Below are 19,878 nucleotides of genomic sequence, written 5' to 3'. Positions count from 1 at the left end.
CTTGACTGTGGATGTGTCATCTGGGACAGGATCTGATGGCGATCACTGTGTGGGAGTGAACACTGAGGGTGACAGTGAACACTGAGGGTGACAGTGAACACTGAGGGTGACATGGCAAATGGGAAGGACTGAAGAAAAATATGAGTCCACCTCCTGGAATGATAAAAGAACAGAGGTCATATCTGCCCCCTGAGGAAGCTCTCTGTCTCATCGAGATTGTTTTTGAGTAACAGAGGAGGTACAGAAACATGGAGTAAACAGTGAGAACATTCAAGTCACTCGTAACTTTTACCTTTGGATCATATTACAATTCCTGCTCTTTCCTTAGTTCCATTTTCAGTTCCTTCCACAAGTGTTGCAAGTTGCCACAACTGCTTAACAAGGGCGAAAACACACACACACACACACGCATGCACACGCACACACACACACACACACACACATGCACACGCACACACACACACACAAAGGTTTGTAATTATATCCTTGTGGGGACTCTCCATTCATTTCTATGGGGAAAACCCTAAACCCAACATGAAGACCTTAACCCCTACCCAGCCCTAACCTTAACCACAAGTAACCAAACAAAATATGAGACTTCTGGCATTTTTAGTTTTTTGATTGCATTCACGGATCTTTGTGGGGACCTGAAAAATAGTCTCCACAACGTAGAAAATACAGGTTTTTATTACATTGTGGGGGACATTTAGTTCACAAAATGTAATATAAACTTAATCCACACACACACACACACACACACACACACTGCAGGCTTCTCTGTAGAGAGAAACTGGAAATTAAAACATGGTCTAAGACATCTGATATGGACATTGGGTAACATTTTACTTAAAGCAGTCATCCTGATACATTATAGATACCTTCAGTATACGGCATTATAATGGTATCTATAGTGCATTACAATGAGAGCTTCACAGAGTATTCATAATGCATAATAAACATGGTTATCATGTGTTTTGCCTTTTTATAAATACGATATTTTATAAATAATTTCAAACTACTATTTTGTGAATATTCTGTTTCAAACAGCCTTGTGCATGATATTTAAAAGTATAAAATAGTAATTGCACTGTATAAAACAATGACGTTTTGTAACACACAGGAGATCTCTGCTGACTTTTGCGATAAACCTGAAACGTAGCCTGCGGCTGACAGCCGTGAGAGCGAAGTGTGGGAGCCGCCTCTCCTCCGTCGCAAGTCTTCTTCAGCTTCTCACCGTCTTAGTCCTTCACTGTGTTCTTTGCCAACACAGGAGACAAAACCGCCCCTTTGCCCACATACCGATGGACTGTTTACGTAATGAGTCACAAGCCAAGCGATATTCACAAATCAACGTCAACACGAGACGCATGCGGGGACACCTTGAGGAAAACTGCTGAAATGCAGCTCGACAGGCCTGTTTTTGATCAGCCTTGAAGAGCTGCAATCTAATTATATAACTGCGAGTAGAGTGAGAAAGATACACAGCTGTGGCTTAAAAAAGAAGATGGCTTGAGTGGACTTGGCTTGAGTCGTCTCCTTCTGAAAGCACAGATGCCTGTTCGTTTACTCTGAGTGGTTAGAGACATTCTGAACAAACTACTCAGAGGGGGAGGTCAAAATCGCACCAAGCTGGCAGAAGAGATCTACTCGAAAAAAAGTTTGTATCTGCATTGCTGGCAAAGGTGCAATCATGTATTATGTTATTAATGCTACCCAGCCAGTATTCACTGTGAATTCCATTACAACAACATAAATGCTAGAACACAGAGATGGAAAATAAGGTAACAGGAGAGAGGAGTAATGGTTGATCTGTATTGTTCATGCAGTTCTCCATGTTCACGAGGCAGTGAGGAATTTAGGTTTGCATCTTTTAATCCCGGAACCCATCTTTTACAATATTTCAGGTATGTAATTGTAGGTGCAGGAAAGGTGTTAATAACTATGGACAGTTTAATAATAATGACAGTAATGCCTGGCATCAGGTCTTGGGCGTCTCCTGGCTTGTGCTTTGCACTGCCTGAAATCAACTACTGTGTAATGATTAAGAATTATAGATGATGATAATAATAATAATAATAATAATAATAATAATAATAATATGCTAGCTTGAGTGTGTCTGGGTTGAACATGAAAAGCAAAGCATTTAAGTTTTTTGTAACGCCTTTTACTGTCAGAAGTAACTGGGCTACTTCTGTAAGCACTAAGGAGCAGAGAGCGTTAATCGTTTGCACATGATGGCCCGATAGCTAAGTCATTTGTTATAATGTCAGACAAATATCTTGGGAAAAGAGAAAGAACAAAGTCTGTCCATCTCTGGGTGAGCCATTCTGGTTGCTGTGGGAGGGGTCAATAGGTTTTCTGGAGCAAGTGTGGGTCCGTGTCCATGATGCAACAATGTATTCTGGGATACAAAAACAGCAACAAAAACAACAAAAATTGCTGCACAAATTTAACAGCTGAGAATGTATAAAAACTTCTGTTGATTCATTGATAGTATATTTTATATATTTTTATACTTAGTATCTAAGTTCTCTTGAATAATGTAGACTATATGACCTGTGTATTGTACCACCATCATGTAAAATTCATATCACTCAATGAGCATTATAATTCAGAGATATATTATAGCAAGGAGAAGGAGAAGAAGAGGACGACAAAGACAAGGACAACAAGTCCTACACCTAGTTGCCTGTTAAATACCTCAAAACCAACAACTTAGGGCTCTCCACTGTTTCTGTATATTCTGTTTATATTATATTGCTAAGCTTGACGTGATGGAATATTTTTGTTTTGTGTGTTTTTGTCCATGTGCTGGGTATGTCCCCTGTGGTCATTTTATGACCATTAATCTTTCCACAATGCATTCCCACGTACATTTCCATGCGCAGATCCCCAGGGACCTCAACTGAAAGGGTACACATTGTTTTCTACGGCCAGACTCTTCACACAGAAGAAAGTACAGTCGGCTCAAGCAAACCCAGACCTTCTCCAGAAAGCCAGCAGTTTTCTGTGAAAAGGACACTTCAGTTTTTGGTCCCTTCATACTATAATCATAACTTCAAAACTGCACATTTCAAAACACTAACTGTTGATTTCTATTTTTTTAGAAGGAAAGTTGAATATCAACATGACCTCGATGACAGTACACAATGTGATTCCTGATATCATGAATGATAATGTAAAACTTTACTTGAGGTGACATGAATACTAAGTAGTAACTCAGTTACTACTGAAGTACACATCATGAACAAATATAGTAGCTACTTCAGATAAAAGATGCATCGTGATTCACTAATGATGAAATAACATGAGATCCGTATTTCACTTGTGTTAGTCATGACTTGGTTCTTCTGTAGTTCCTTTAATAGTGCATTCAGTAGTTCACAAAGGTTTACAGAATTAAAAGATATAGTAACAAATATAATAATTACTTGTGATAAAGGATGCATCAAGATTCATTAATGATGAATGAAAATTAGATCAGTATGTAACTAACACTTAATTTGTGGTTAATTAATACACATGTAAGAGCTTAATACTATATCATTTGTGTCCCCTCAAGTAAAATGTTACCAATGATAATTTGCCATAATCATGTAGGGAAAGCAAGACTGTAGTAGTCACAGATCTTCCCACGTATCTTAAAGGCTTCTAGGTTGGTGGCCCAGTGAGATACCTCAGCTAGCTTATATCTTTCTCGTTCCCTTGGTGAAATGATACCAATTATGATACATTGTTGTGGAACACCAGGTCACAGTGAGCAAATGTCAACTCGGACGTAAGCTGCAGAGTGAGTCATAGCATGCTGTAGCACCCTAGCTAAGTCATTCTGAAAGACATTGTAATAAAAATGGCCAAACGAAGAGGCAATGCTTTTCCTGGTCCATCTGAATATATTTAGACTGGACTCTACTTTTTGTACTAGTTGTGAAGCTAGTTGAACACATAATCAGATCTATGTGAGGTCTTGAAGTATCAGTCCTAAGTAGTTTTTTGTGGAGTAATATAGAAATAATGATTTAAAAAGTATTTTTAATAATGAGTACTGACTAAAAAAATAGGTAAAAGCAAAGAGTTTGAATTAATTTAAAAACTCCTGCACATAATGTTTATTATACATTCAAAAGCAAATGAACACACATTACAAGCTGAATTCAATGAAGGGAATAAAAATGAGCTTTCATTTTCATTTTTTCCTTTTTTTTTCTTTCCAGGAAAGAATAAAAAATTGCAAGCATGATAAATCAGGCCAAATGTGGAGCAGCCAGCTAACACCAGGATTCCCCCCCCCACCGAAGCTCGCTGCTTAAGTGGCTTTTCTGTGTGACGAAAACATGCAGATGTCCAGCTTGCTGCTTCCAGAAAGGACCACACGCAGAATGTGTCCAGCTGTCCAAAATGTCAGTCCAGCCCCTACCATTGTTTTTGCGTTTGTTGTTTGTAGAATTTCAGTTTCTGAGTATCTCTGTTTTTATGTATGTATATATGCTATACATGCATCATCTTGTGTCATAAATTTCTAATGTTCGTATGACACCTTCACAAAAAATGTTCCTGATATTTATTTATTTGTTTGTTTGTCTATTTAGTTATTTGTTTGTTTTCCAAACTCCTGAGGATGTAAAATTCTTAAACAATCACTGTTCCTTCTTTTATTTTTTTCATTTTTCTTTTGCTATATAATAGTTTAGTTACATCCACAAAAACTCTTAATTTTGCACTATTTAGATTTTCATTGAATGGACTGAATCGACGTTTGCTTGTGTCTTGACACAATTCATAGCTGAATTAGCGACGCTAAAATGCGGCTCCTGCTTCTACTAGGCATTTGTCATTTTTATATCTCAAATATTATTTCAAGTGTTACAATTGACTTTGACTCCTTTGCAAATATGACCACAAGACGCTGCTGAAGATCCCAGGTCTGGCCGGACCGTGTGACGGCATTTAAATGAAATCTAAACCTCTGAGATGGTTTACCAATCTCGCCGACTGTTTATTTTTGTTTTGAGAAGTTACTACATAGTATGTTTAAATTGATGTTGTCTGACGGAGACGTGTTCATCCAGGAGCTGTAAAAGACCTTGAAGCTTTTGACAGAATGAGATTAATATATACACTGATATATAAATTATCTACATACATATTTCCTGTAGCACACATGAAGTATAAGTACAGCAATCTATAAAGTGTAACTGGATGCCCATTTGGCACAACTGAGTGCAGCTTCAATCAGACATTACTGGCAGACATGTCCTACGTGACAGTTGTTAAAAAAGGACAAGCCTATATATCGCCTACATAATTCAATTATGATTTGATTCCTAAAACCATTTTTTCCCCTCATTTTTGTATTTGTGACTTCTGCAGTCATATTCTTAAGCAGATGAGTTGTATGGAGTCTAATTTTTATTTGACCTGGGAGGGATATGATGGCATGAGAAGTGATGTAAATAAAGAATGAATCTGATATGATTGTTATGGATGAACCTCATACTCCGTATGTTTACCTTTGTTAAGCTGGGACACACGTTATGAAACCCCACTGGGGGGTGAACACCCCCTGACAGGCTGTTATGGCCATATTGTGGGGAGAGGTGTAGTTCAGTCTTTGAGGAACTAAGGCGAACAGGCCGTGTTTTCATCACACTGCTCGTAGGAATGTCTGTTTAAAGCTTGTTATTTTTAATGTGGAATGTACGTCTTTTACAGGCAGTTTCTGGGTTAAGAACATCTGACATACTGGCAACTCGTACTTACGAACAGACTGCCGTAAAACCTATTATGCCTATATAAAAAAATCAGCCTAAATACAAATACAACGAAATAACGAATGTTATTGCATTACTTTTTGACGCCTGTGAAAACATTGTGTGGTTGTAGTGTCTCGACGTACAGTATGGTACTGCTTGCAGTGACGTACAGTATGGTACTGCTTGCAGTGACGTACAGTATGTAACTGCTTGCAGTGACGTACAGTATGGTGCTGCTTGCAGTGACTTATGTATATTATATTTATGTACTACAAATTTGACTTAAAGACAGACTTGGGTAATGGGTCTCGTTCGTGACCTGGGCACTGCCTGCACCATACGTAATTCTGAGCTTAATTTCACAATGCCTGATACTAGCAGAGAGTACAGCACGTTCTCCTGTAAGTTAGAGATGAGGGTAGCTACCTACATTAATCCATTACTAACTTAGCACTTCAGTTTCATAACATCAGATGGTGGCCATTTCTATGAGGGGGCACGATGACGGACAGAGATGGTGCAGAAGAAGCCTATCAGATATGGCCGCATCCCAGTGCGTCACCTTGTTAACCTCCTCCGGAGAGCCACAGGAGGATAAGAGCATGCTGGTGTTAGATTGCTGGCCATATCTGGAGACACAGATGTTTGGAATGTTGTGGTTGTGAAGGTATTCCCAGTCAATCAGAGGGAAATCACTCTATATTAGAGACTGTCATTGTTTCTGACGTCAAATTTGGATCTACCATCCCACAGACAGAAAAGGGCCTTGTTCATGTTTAGGAAACGTTTATAATAATAATAATAATAATAATAATAATAATAATAATAATAATAATAATAATAATAATAATAATACTGAGTTTGGGTGGGAGAGTCTTGGACATTAAACACACAATGAAATGATGCACATTTTTCAATATATTAATGTCAAGGGCATCTGAAGTGAATCAGTTTAAGAATGAAAGATCCTGAATTTAGCAGGGAATATAGAGACAGTTGCATTCATAAGATCACGGCATCATAAAGTGGAGATTACAGTTAGCCTAATGATTATTGATTCAGCTTTTCTTCTATATGCTAATTTGTGGTGAAGTCTATTAAACAGTCTTGTTTGCATTGCAAGACAGAAAGGAAGTGGTGATCATTTGAAGAGTTTCTGCGTGTTCCTTTACATGAGTTTTCTTGGAAGCCTTTGTTGTGCTTGTGTTTGCGTTAACTGTGAATTGGGAGATGAAAGTGCGAGGTGCTCAGAGCAGCCTGTGTGTGTTCCTTGTGTGTGCATCTGTATTAGTTTAACCCAATGGGAGAGTTTCTCAGCAGGTAGCATCTGTCTGGGTTGGTGCTAATCATCCTGACAGCTGGAAGCGTGAAATCTCTCCAGCCTGGGACAGATGACCTTCTCTGGAGGCTCATTTTTTTCAGGCCTACCTCCATTCCTGCTCCAGCTTTGACATGCCAGCATGGCTGAAGCTCTTCAGGTGCTTGGTGTGGCCCAGACCTCAGCCTCCAGGCTCCTCCAGAGACGCTTCAGTTTGCCCCTTGGGAGAGGAGCACCTTTATGGAGAGTTAGTGCTGTTTTTGGGCTCCAGAATCAAAAGCAAGCTGCTAATGTATGAACATAAGAACATAAGAAATTTACAAACGAGAGGAGGCCATTCGGCCCATCAAGCTCGTTTGGGGAGAACTTAGCTAATATCTCAGAGTTGTTAAAATCTTATCTAGCTCTGATTTAAAGGAACCCAAGGTTTTAGCTTCCACTACAATAGCAGGAAGACTATTCCATACTCTGACTACACGCTGTGTAAAGAAGCCTTTAGGTGGTGTGGAGGTAAGACCATTAACAGGTGATTAATGAACACGTTTCTGCATATAAGTATTTCTTGCACTGACTTGAATCCACTTGTATCCTTGAATGTGTGAATATTTAATTATATTTTTACATTTCTAGCTTCTACTCAAATACATATTTCCATTAAAATAATTCAGAGAAGGTGTCTTTCTCCAACCTCCTCCAGGAATTGAGTTTCGACCACTACTTCTGCCAAACTAAATATAAAACTATGTTAATTCAGCCAACACAAGGTTGTATCATTAAGGAAATCGCATTAGTAACATAGTTATTTTCATTAAATGACTGCATCAGTAGCCAAGTTCATCTGAGGTCTTGCCATTAATGAGCTGCAATATAACTTGTAAGTCAACAACTATTAGAAGCCGACGGAGTAGCTAATATTAGCGAGCTATCTGAGCGATGGTGTTTGGAACAGACTGGTATGTCTTGAATTAGACGTGCTTTGGGTGGTTTGTTTACAAGTTTACAAGTGGATGATGAGAATTTTGACCGTAACCTTAATTATGATCTACTTGGCGGACCTCGGTAACGAGAGCGTGAGGGACACAGACAGCCCTCAGCAGGTCGCCTGCTAAGACGATAAGGGAATGACCTGAATCTGGGGCAGGGAAACAGTCGGCAGTGTAATACAAGGGGGGGCCTTGCAGTGAACTCTTTGATGTCTTCATATGTACAGATGTGGAAAAGCTAAAATTTGTCTAAAATGCACGATAATTACCATAATTAATGTACCATAGTAACCTTATGACCTAACGGTAGAGTTTCTGTTCCCAATTAGCTTACAGGCTCAACTGGGAGTTTTGTTTTCCTGTTATTCTATATATTTCCCTTTACTATCAGTAATGGTAAATATATTAAAATATTTTATATTATATATTAAAACATATTGTTAGAAATATATTAAAATGTGTGTATATTTATATATATATATATGCACATATATTTATATATATATATATATATATATATACTTCTGTACTTTATTAAATACACAATCATATATCTATAATGTGTATATAACAAAATACACATAGCACTTTTCAATTATCCAGCAAGCTAATAAAATTATTTATAGGAATTAAATGAGTATATTTATTAGGTATCATCTTTCTGCAAACAGGACAAATAGGGCCTGATTTCTAGGCAACAGAAAAAGATCTCAGTGGTGATAGCTTACATGAGCCAGGGCTGTGGCAGAAGAGGATCTGCAAACGCAACCTGCTAACACTGACAGTATGTTTATACATGATTATTTTGGTATTTTCATTTATCCTGCAATAACAAACAGCTGACCCATGCCCCCTGACGCTAAGTCAGCTTTCTGTCCTAAAGTCTACTATTTGTCTGCATTCTCAAACACAGCTCATATAAATAACACGTTTCTTCATTTGGTATAGCTGTAGTATACCATCTGATCACATACAAGAACTAGAAATATCCATTTATTAACAACAAAAATAAAAATCAACAAAATCATACTTTTTCTTGATGATTGAGCATTTACTCCAAAAAACTTGAGCTCTTACAGTCAGAAAAGAAAGAGAATTCAACCAGATGGAGCTTTAAGCCTGTTAAGCAGAATCCTGAACTGGACCTATACTGATAACCTAGCATGTACATGCCCACATACATGCACACGCACTCACCCACACGCACTCCATCTGCACTTACGTGTACAAAGACACAGACGTAAACATGAGCAGCTACTGTTGTGTAGCATTCCGGAGCAGACAAACAATGCCGCGTGAGGTCGGACATAAAATAGTTGACGCAGATCACGCCAGCGTTGTCTCTGTGTGTTCTGCATGTTTTACAGAATAGATTAAAACAGAAAAAACACAAGGCTGCAGGCTGACATTTATGAAGAATTACTGAACAGCCCAGTAGATCACAACCAGATGATTCCTGGATCAGAGCCATGAGATAGCAGCACGTCCCACACATATGGGTCCAAACAGCATGCGAGAAAAAGAAGAAGAAGAAAAAAGAAGGTGTTAGTATTTGAGGGTACCTTCCAGACGCTCTGCTCCCACCAAAGTAAACTGTTATGACAGAACATGGTCAGTCACATGACCACCCTCCTTCAGAAGGTCTCATGCTCTGTTTACATTTTACAAAATAAGTTTCCCTGTCCTTGACATTTCTATTTCACTTTTTACTGTGAATACTGCTTTAAATGCTTACATCTCTTTAAGTCTTCTAGGTAACAAAATTAACATTTCCAGCCTGCAGAAGACTATCACTGCTGACACTGTGCGGTAAATTACTGTCCTTCTCCACCATGCAACCTTTCGCACAAAAACAAAAGAAGCTTTTGTATGGCTGGTGTTGCTTGTGTATTGATAACATGCCTGATGCGCCTGAATGATTAGAGCCAGTTTGATTGCATCTGGATTCCTGATGTTTATGTTTGGGGGAAACATGAAGATTCAAGATGAGCACTGAAGGAATGAGCTGTTAAAGCGAGCCGTCTGAACTCCAGCGTCTGCTCCTGATTACTCTGAAGGCTTGATGGATTCAACCAACCTGTCTCGCCATCGTGGACTCATGGTTCCTCTCAGATGATGGCCAGGTCAGGAGAAGTGTAGCAGAAACCGCTAGTTCTGTTGTAGCACTTGAAACATGGCAGCAGTGCTAATTTGGGTGAGGATGGGCTGTTTCTCATGGATTCCCTACCTTGCACAGACACTCAGTGAGATGTCCTGTAAGCTATTTGTGTCTTTTCCATGGTCAGATGCCTGCATTCCCCAGCGGGAACAAATAACTGTGGTCCCATGCAATACTGTCTGCTAAAGGAGTGATCAAATATCACACAAAAGACACACAAAGACACACACACACATGCACACACATAAACGCTGAACACGCTGTGAAACTGTGACTTTAAATTATTCTCTTGGAAGATGCAGACCAAAGGGGTATAATATGAGATGAAATTTGGTGACAAGGGGCTTGAAGCATGCAGGAACTTATTTAGAATGTGCTTGAAAATCTCTGCGAAAGTCTTGCCATCTAAAAGCTCAGGATAGCTGCAAGGAGTTACTGAGCTTCAGGATCTGGAAAGATTCACTAACTCTGCATTCAGCTTCTTATCATTTAGCAGAACGGATGCAGCTGTATGTGCGACATGCGTCAGCAAGCGTGCTTATTGTTTGTTTAGTTGTTTTGTTTGATCATTTGCTTACCTGACAGTCACACGATGCGCCTTGCAGCTTGTAAATTTTCACAGTATTCATCTATTAGAATATATTAGAATATTCTATATATATTAGAATATTAGAATCCTAATATTCACTGATCAGATTTGGGTTGAAATGCTGGAACGGTAGTAGACCAGCAGAGCACATCCTGGCCTTGCTGCCAGTGACCTTTTGACCCCAATATGGCTCCCCCCTGTACTGTAATCTCTGCAGCAGCTTCAAGATGAACTATTCCGGTTGCAACGCATGTCTCTTTGCATGTTGCAGGATGCATGTTCTTGTCAGGGCGTTTCCATTCCACCTGCACTCCTACTGTCTTGAGGGTCATTAATCTGTTCCACCTCTAACCATCCATGTCGTCTGTTTCACCCTGGTTTTGTGAGAAGGCCATGCCACTCCTGGATCTGGCTAGCCTTGCTTCCCCAGGGGCATCATGCCAGCTGCCATCAAGACCCCCCCCCCCAGCCACACAATGTCAAAATGTTTGTAAGATGAATAAGATGGGGAGGAGGAAGGGTGTCATGTCTGATATTTACTGTTTTTCTAGGTGGTCAATTTTTGTTCTCCAAAATAGTATCAGTGAACACTAGGCCCATTAACTAGATCTATTACACCAAATTTGTCTTCTTGCCTTCTAAAATTCTCAGTGTATTAGTCATGTGTACAATATTGGACAAAGGAGGTCACATTAACGAAGCACACCCGTGAATGGGCAAGCTTTATTTGATTAATGCAACTCATTTTTTAATTTCATAATTATTCATGCAAATCACAAACCAGCTGTGAGACGCGGGGGTGTGTGCTCATCTTGGAAAGGAGGATCAGGTGACCAGGGCTCTTCATGGTGATTGGCTCATCCCTCCCACGCCTCTGCCTTTCCTGCATCCTGGTCCCAGTGCCTCAGCCAGCTCTTACCCTGTGTATCCTTCTCAGCCTCCCTGCTGTCTTCCCTGACCCTTTCTCTGCTCAGGGTGTGAATCCCGTTGAGGCACCCCCCCCCCCCAATAAACCTTTTACTGTCTTCCCACCTCCACGTTACAGGTCCTACTTGCTCTCGTGCCTAGAGCTGCTGGCAAAACAGCCACGGCGGGCTTGGTCTGCCTTTTTCCTTAAAAAAAAAAAAGTTCTTGCAAAAAATGCCTCCCCATATAAAATACTTACAAACAATCAGCCAGTTGACATGTTCTCTTTGTTTTGCTCTAAAGCCTCCGGTTTTATCCTCTAGCACAAAAATATACAGTTAGGTGAACTGGAGACTCTGAAATGCCCGCAGTATGTGACAGAGTGTGACTCTGTTTGTGTATGTGCTCTGTCATAAGCTGGTATCCCATTCAAGGTGTCCCATGACATGGGTGTCACCATGGCCCAGTGGCTATGGAAAATGAATAATAATAATAATAACTAAACATATTCGATGCATTATTAATACAATAATAATAATAGCTAAACATATTCGATGCATTATAAATACCTTGTCAGAGTCAGTAACAGCAGCCACTTCCTGCTATCCGTAGGAAATCACCAAAATACAGTGTGAGCTATTGTGTTAGCTGATTTGGTGGCTGTTTAAAATGTACCGTTCTGTTATTGTTAAATATAGCAAGTGCTATAGGGAGTCTCTTATGAATATTCATTCACCAGCGAGACACTCACTTCTTTAGTCTGAAACGCATACATTTCTGACCACCATTATTACAGACCGAAAATATATTCCAGGCGTGCCAGCTGATGAATATTCATGAGCCAGAGACACAGGGACTCTGTGTCAGAGCAGGAAACAGGGACAGGAAGAGATGGCCATCTCACCGCGGTCAGGACGCCATCCTCGTACAGATGGATCCGAGTCACAGCAAGAATTAGGCCATTTACATACTTAATGAAATTCGATTGAAAACAGGTGACGATGGATCAACTCGAATTATGCTCCCCGATTTAAAGAGTACGTTTGTACTTTTTTTGATTTTGCCAGAATTTTTCTCTCCCAATCACATCCGTTTCAGATGTTGTCTCTGAGGCCCGTTTTCCACGTCGCCTGAGCCCTGCCGTCGTCAGAGCAGAAGGTTACTTGTCACGCCTCGCCCGGCAGGAACCATCGCCATCTTTTCAAAGCACACCAGAACACCATAATAACTAATTAGCGTATAATAAAGACATATATTCCCAAGATATGGATCCTTTCATAAGGGGTATTTGCAGCAACACTGAACCTAAATCAGACGACAATGGCAGCCTAAATGAGTTCAGTGCATCTAGAGGGTCACTACTAGTGTAATATCAGTGCAGAGCCCCTCCCCGATTGTGACTCTGAGATGGAGGGTGGCGTGATCTTATTGCCCAATCCTACAACATGTTTCTCATTTTTTAGCGTTAATTTTTTTCAGCCTCACCACATACCCATTTGGTGTTACATTCCCAAGTCGAGAACAGCACAGCAAAAACGCAACTTTAATGTTTTATTTAAAAAAAAAGGAGAAAAGAAAGATCAGGTATTACCAGGTCAGTTATTAGACTTCCATTCCCTCTATAGATATTCCCTCAAATTCTCGCCTCAATCCTCCACTGAATTGCTCCTCGTCCCAAAATATAAATGCTTGCTTTTGGCAGATGCTGTGTAGGGACTGTCGTAGCCAGAGCCCTAATAAAAATATAATTAGAGTCTCAGCGTGATTGAAGACACACATGAAAAGCTCATAGGCTGGAATGAGGAAGGATCATGTGACGTGTATCCTTTTCGCAGTAATATGAAGAGATCTCTCGTCACCAGTTAGAGCGTCTCGAGATGCCTGGCAGTTGCCGACTGCTTAGCAGTCTTCATGGCTCTGTCCCTTTAGCCACGTTTTCGCTTGTCTTCATTTAGTGCTTGTGTCACCCACGCCTCCCCCGGGGATAGATTCTGGCCGGCGAGCTATCTGGTGTACGCTGGAAGCCGCGGGACGCTGAGCAGAAGGCCTCTGCAGACACCCAGCGGTACCTCCCCCGAGACCGCGCTCCAAAATTCACGCTCTGCCACTCCTTGTCCTGGATGGCAGGTTTACCCGCGATTAAAGCTCGGCCGCGTCTGTGAGCAGGCGACCATGCAAGCGGGCGCCTTCATCTCGTTTATCCGCGTCCGCGTGACATTTTGGGTCCCCCTGAGTTCCACGCTTCATTCCTTTGCTTATTGGCTGCGGGCCTGGTGCAGGTAGACATAATCTTCCAGTCAATAAAGTCTTTCTTCAGGGACAGTGCTTAGCAGAAATCACGATCTGATTTTTAGACCCCTGTTAAAGCATCACGTGACTTGAACTGTGATAGTGTTAATAATGTCACCAATAATGCTGTCAATTTTTCAATAATGTTATTAACAACTGTATGGATCGAGACTTGGCTGAGTGATTAACGTTTAATCTATTACCATCAGAAATATAAAGCATCACGTTTCTTTCTGTGGTCTGACACACAAATCGCACAGGAACAGAAAATGCTCCTGTTCTCAGCCTCTGAAAAACTGTTGGATGACCGAACATCCTTCACTTAACCTCTAACCTCACTTAACCGAATATCCTCTGACGAGAGTCTCATGCTGGATGCTCAGGGATGGGCCTCTTTTTAATAAGCCATGAAGTCCGTTATCACATCTAGAGCTGTGGGCGGCTTCTTTCCTTGCAGAAATATGACCCTCTGAAGTTTTAGAGAGATATTTCTATTTGATATAAATGTTGATGCCTGGTTCATATACTGCTGGGCCTCTTCTCATCAGTCCAATAAAACAAATTGCTTTACTGTGAGATGTGTAGTAAATACAAGCCCCGCCCCATCGTTCCAGTGGGCGGTCCTTTGCTGTATGAACAGGAGCATTGTGGGTAATGTAAAAATGTTCACGAGCTACACGAGTAGCAGATAAGTTAAAGCTACCAGCAGGAATCTCTGCATCATGAGTGAAATTCATTTTCATTTGGTCGCATAATGATATAGCAGTATTTGGTATTAATGCCAACCATAGCAATCACATGAACAAGACATACAGTTCTCAGATTTTTTTTGTCTGTGGATAGCTCCTTTCAGCTACGCTTTCCATGCAATAATTGGCATTGGCAAATGGTAACATTCTAGCTCACTGAAACCAGAATGAGGCTCTTAAAGGGATTTTCAACATGTATTTCTTTAATTCATCTGCCATTTATTAAAAAAAACTGCTGGAATGAAACTGTTTTTCGACTTCAGCACATATGGTTTACAATCCATGCGATTCCTTTACTGTCGGGCATTCTTTGATGCAGCCGAACACAGAGAGAATTATTAAATCACATCTCCGTCTTGTGTAATATAAAACTGCACTGCCGTTGTTGGTTTATGTGCAATCAATTTTGCGAGTAGCAGGGTTCCAATTGGCGGTGCGTGCAATCAGCCGCTCCCTGGCACCAGAAACCCATTAGGCAGCTCGGGTACCGCAGTAACACAAAATGAGCATGAAGTGTAGGGACTGTGTATATTTAGTCTAGCACCCATCGCAGATCAAAAGACAGAAAAGGAAGCCAAAAGCAACAGTTTACCACCCTTTGATCACAGTGGCATTTCTATTTATTGAACTTAGGAGGCAGCAAAAGGTCAGAATCAATTTCAGCACCTCATACCAACTGCAGAATGGCTGTTGTGCGATATAATGCACAAAGAATGTGTAAAAGAAGGCTAGGCCCGAGACTATGAGGTCGTACCACGGTTCCTGCTAACCTACTATTGCTAACCGCCAGTCTCCCATTGGCTATTAGCACTGCAAGGTCTTCTGACTGACACATGATGATCAAACGCTAATTCAAAATAAACGTCTGCATTTGTTAAAGGGAGGCTGACAGGAGTGTACTGATAAATTTAGCAGTAAAATTAAATTATTCTCATAGAATTAACCACATAGAGAGAACAATGTGTTTACGACTGCAGTATCGCCAGTTAAGGGATGTTTGAATGGCTGACCTTGGTACTTGAGAGTGACCTTGGACAATGTAAAAGGCAAAGAAGATACATTTCTCTCTGTGTCGTGACATGCTGTGAGGTGGACATTATGTTTATCATGTTATTTACCTGTATGTACTTAATATTATTTATATTATCTACCTCTGTTTCATAGTGGCTTGCAATTCATCAAACATAAGCCTAAAAATCCAAAAATATGATATCAAATGAAGAAAAATGACATCATGAAATGAGGGAAATAAATGACCTGGATTTAGGGTTTTATCTTAAGATGACTCAGACACTTCCGGAAAACCTCAGTCACCGCCCAGCCCCCAAAAGGCTCCTCCGGCTTTCTTTCACAGCTCCTCTTGACTTCCCTCCATCCTTTTCATCAAAAGCTATAAGCTTTGGATTTAATCCGGTACAGTTTCCGTGTCGCAGATGATGAGAAACTCAACTCCATGGAGTTGATCATAATTGATGAAATCAACCTCATTCGCTTGAAAAATACATATTTCTCAGATGATTCCCAAGTCTCTATTTAAAATAACGGACTCTCCCAAGTGAACCTGGACCAGGGAGACTAAAACAGGAAAAGAAATCTTATTGAAGCATTGAATCGTTTTATCACTGGATGTTTTCACAGTATAATTCCGACATTCAGCTCCCAGCATCCTTTATTCTCTGTATCCATTAGAACTCGTGGATGGTTATACTCTTTGAGCGATTCCCTGGATGAGGCAATGCGGGGACAACCCAGGTCCAGACAGACCATAAGTCAGTGTCCCAGTGCAGCTTGGGGGATTAGTGGTGTGCATTACGGCACAGCTGGCCCCCGTCGACGTGGGGTGGGCCTCGTCGAGGCTTCCTCCCCAGCCACTTGACAGGAAGCTGTTACCTGGCAGATATTCAGACTAAGTTCTCCACAGGCATCTGCGTTTGAAGCCACAGTGTCATCAGTACTGGAGCACCACCGAGAACATCGACTCAGATTTTCCCACTAATGTTTCTGAAACCCTGCACCAGGAAAACCACAGAACCCGTTAGAAAAATGTATTTTTTTTTCTGACATGATGAAAACCTGCCAAGTCTGTTTTGATGAAATAAAGATTAAATAACGCAGCGCTCCTGCGCTTTATCAGGGTTCCTGCATGAGGGATAAGAGTGCAGTGAACACATCACTGGCACTTCTAGGGCCTAGTGCTCAATGTAGCAACATGTGTGAGTAAACAGCTGTCAGCCACTTGCTGGATGGGTGGCAGTCAGCTGGTCTTCCTTAAACTGGCCATTAACTAACCATCAGCACCTGGGATCTTTAACTACAAGCCTGCGAATCTGCAGTTGGACAAACAAATTCATTCATTGACCTAATTGATAGAAGACTCTTAAAAATGTTTATAACTATTGCTGACAAATGTCGCAGCAAATCTATACGAATCATGTTTAAAATTGATATTAAAGTACAAACGTTATTCTACAGATGTATGAATTCAGAGGAGAGCCTGAAGTGGGTTTGAAAGCTATTATCTACATTACTTGTTCGCCGATTCACCTCAGATTTACCCAACAGGAACCTGCTAAGAGCACGGAGCTCTCAGGACGTCCTCTCACTTCCGAAATGATGACACACCCCTCTATCATTATGGACGTACCCAGGTATTAGTGCATATTAGCGAGCCGTGGCTGAGTGGGGTCAGGATGAGACTGGGGCCTGGGGAGGAACTCCGAACCTCATCCTTCACTCCTTATCTGAGCATCGCCCTTGGTGTCACATCAGGACGGCTGTCTTCTGGGTGCCACGGTAATGACGGCCCTGCTCTGCTGAGCCATGGGGTCAGGGTCCACATATTTCATCGGTGGGCAGATTCCACTGATACCCCCGCGTGACGTAGACGGTCTGCGGGGAGCCCTGAAGCTGTCAGAAAGGTGGCAATTAGAGCCAATAGCGACGGATGGCCGAGGCCACGCCCACACCTACTCCCCCGCACAGGCCGCTGTGACTTCAGCTTCCGCCCATCTGCAGACGATAACCCTTCCTGTAGATGCAATGGCCCATAAATCAGCTGCGTGTCAGGATACAGATGCTATCTCAGCCTTTGCTAGTGGCACATATAACGGCTGGCGCTGCACTGCGATTAAAAACCGGACCTGGACTTTTGCCCATACAGGCCCGGCATAAATACCTACCTACAATAAATTGATCAGGGGCATCCCCACATTGAATTTTGTAGACTGGGGGTGGTGGGGGGGGCATCCCCACGATAAATATCGATCGGAAGGGAGTCCTCCATGATTCATTTTTTGAGCAGCGGGGCGGTGGGGGGGTTCCCCCATGAAAAATTTTGCTGCCTCACAATCCCATTGGCCCACAGGAAATGCCCGGTCTGCCAGATGGCCAGTTGCAGCCAGTCATTACTGCGACTTGAAGACCTGGCCATCTTTCACTGGCTTGCGTAGCAGATGACGCTTGTGTATGAACCCAGACAGTCACTGTTCATGCTAATACTGGCATGTAGTGCATAGTCATCTGTGGAATCTATAAACAGAAGACAAAAGTAATAACATAACAAAAATGAGTGCAACAGTACTGCACTGCATCTGTGCCTCCTTGCTGCATTCACTGTGAGGAAGTGGCTGTCGCCATGGAAACGGCTCTCAGCTCGCCTCTGGTCCCACTAGAAGGACCTACAGGATGTCCTGCTTGCAGTCTTCAGGCAGAGCCACCTCTTGAATTCAAGGTGATGTCACCATTGGCCACATGCACAAAGGTAGTTTTTTTAATGTTAACTTTTTAAATATGCATGAAAGTACACTTAAAATCTATTTATCAGCAAAATAGCAAAATACAAACTCATTCACCAACCTATAAATATCTCTTTTTTATGGAATAAAATTATTATTTTAAAACGGTAGAATACGCAATATGGGATAAGCTTGGTCATATCTGTGATATTAGGGTGACAGTCAGATGTCACAATCAACACTCAGCTCTGTTGATCTCAACAGACAAGTTATTTAATTGATACACACCTTGGAACTGGAATTATTAATTACTAGTAGTATCGCACATCGCAATGTATTGATGGATTCCAGATAACTCGGAACCTGAAAATTTACTACCACCTACTTAAAAAACTACCACAGAACGGCTGAACAAATGGATTTGTATTTAAAATTTACACACGGCGATTCTCACAGACATGCTAGCGGAAATTAGCGCATAGTAAATCATGATGTGCGCCATGTGAACAGAATACAGGTGTCTCTTTGGCTTTATGTCAGCATCACTCTCCAAACCTAATCATTATATATTACAATACGGAATCCTCTGCCGACACTAATATCCTTCCAATAACAGCCTGAAAAATCAGTACCAACACAAATTAGCACTATAGATGGTCGAGCAGGACTAGAGGAACAGATACTGATCTAAAATGTGTGTAGGTTGAAGGTTCAGAGGAGTTCAGTGCATGACTCTGAGGTCAGCTAGAATTCAGCAGGAGCACCTTCCTACATTACAGCTACACCGCCCCCCCCCCCAGGGCTACACAGAGATACACTCAAAGATACACACTCGTGCTCTCTGCCATGCCGGGAAGCAACGCCATCAATCTGCAGAATTTCACATAATGACACACCTGAACACTGTCAGTCAAGCTCCTCGGTCCAAACTTGCCGGCTGCTACCCAATCCAGTGACGCCGTGCGTCCTTTGGCCCGCAGCTTGGAGCGGATCCCAGAAAATTATACCTTGGCTCGACAGGCAAATTAGAAGCAGCTCCCGAACGTAGAAAAAAAAGGTGGAAAACTGATATCAAGTGTCAGCGTCGATGTGAAAATAACCTCCCTGTATTGTGCCAGCCCCCCCCCCCCCTCCCCCGCCACTTTACACTGCCTCTGTGCATGCAGGGCATCTACCCTGATCCCCCGAACAAAGATTTGATAATAACTGGAAGCTGCTCAATGTCAGTTCTTCAGAGCCGAATGAGCAGATGAGTAAGGATTTATTGCATTATTTAGTTTTTAAAATGCCCATCACTTACAGCAAGCATGCTAAGGTTTTAGTCAGCAGTGACTAAGCAGCGACTGAGACTGTGAGTCAGATCAGGAAGTCGGTGAGCAATCACTCAAGACCTTAATCT

Source organism: Paramormyrops kingsleyae, chromosome 16, assembly GCF_048594095.1.
Source record: "Paramormyrops kingsleyae isolate MSU_618 chromosome 16, PKINGS_0.4, whole genome shotgun sequence".
Taxonomy (NCBI): domain Eukaryota; kingdom Metazoa; phylum Chordata; class Actinopteri; order Osteoglossiformes; family Mormyridae; genus Paramormyrops; species Paramormyrops kingsleyae.
The sequence above is the reverse complement of the archived record's forward strand: the minus strand, read 5'-3'. Positions refer to the sequence as shown.